The following is a 392-nucleotide window of genomic DNA, read 5'->3' as shown; positions in this document are numbered from 1 at the left end:
AGAAGTCTACAAGAAGGGTAAACAAGAGGTCCTCGGAGCTTGGTATACGGGTGAAGCTAAAGCCGGCCTCTTTGTCAATGCCTTGTGCTAGAGCCGGTCCCTCTTTCTTGTAAGGCAGTACACGGTGTGAGAGATGTCATTATCTGTAGTGTTGAGCTTTTTTGTCGTGTGTGGCTTCTTGTTTGGCTATAACTTAAAAAAAAAAACTATATACATGCAGTGACGTTGGAGTCTTGTAGCCTTAACTGAAAAACACTTGGACAGCGGTGGATCCGACAGGTTTTTAAACTCTTTTAAGCTTTTATATAGGAGGTTGGTGGCAAGTGTCAGGGCACAGTAGAGTGAGAGCATGCTGCCAGTAAGTCACGGGACTGTAGACTTAAAGTAGTCCA

This window comes from Penaeus monodon, chromosome 33 (genome assembly GCF_015228065.2).
Source record: "Penaeus monodon isolate SGIC_2016 chromosome 33, NSTDA_Pmon_1, whole genome shotgun sequence".
Taxonomy (NCBI): Eukaryota; Metazoa; Arthropoda; class Malacostraca; order Decapoda; family Penaeidae; genus Penaeus; species Penaeus monodon.
Note: the sequence above shows the minus strand (reverse complement) of the source record.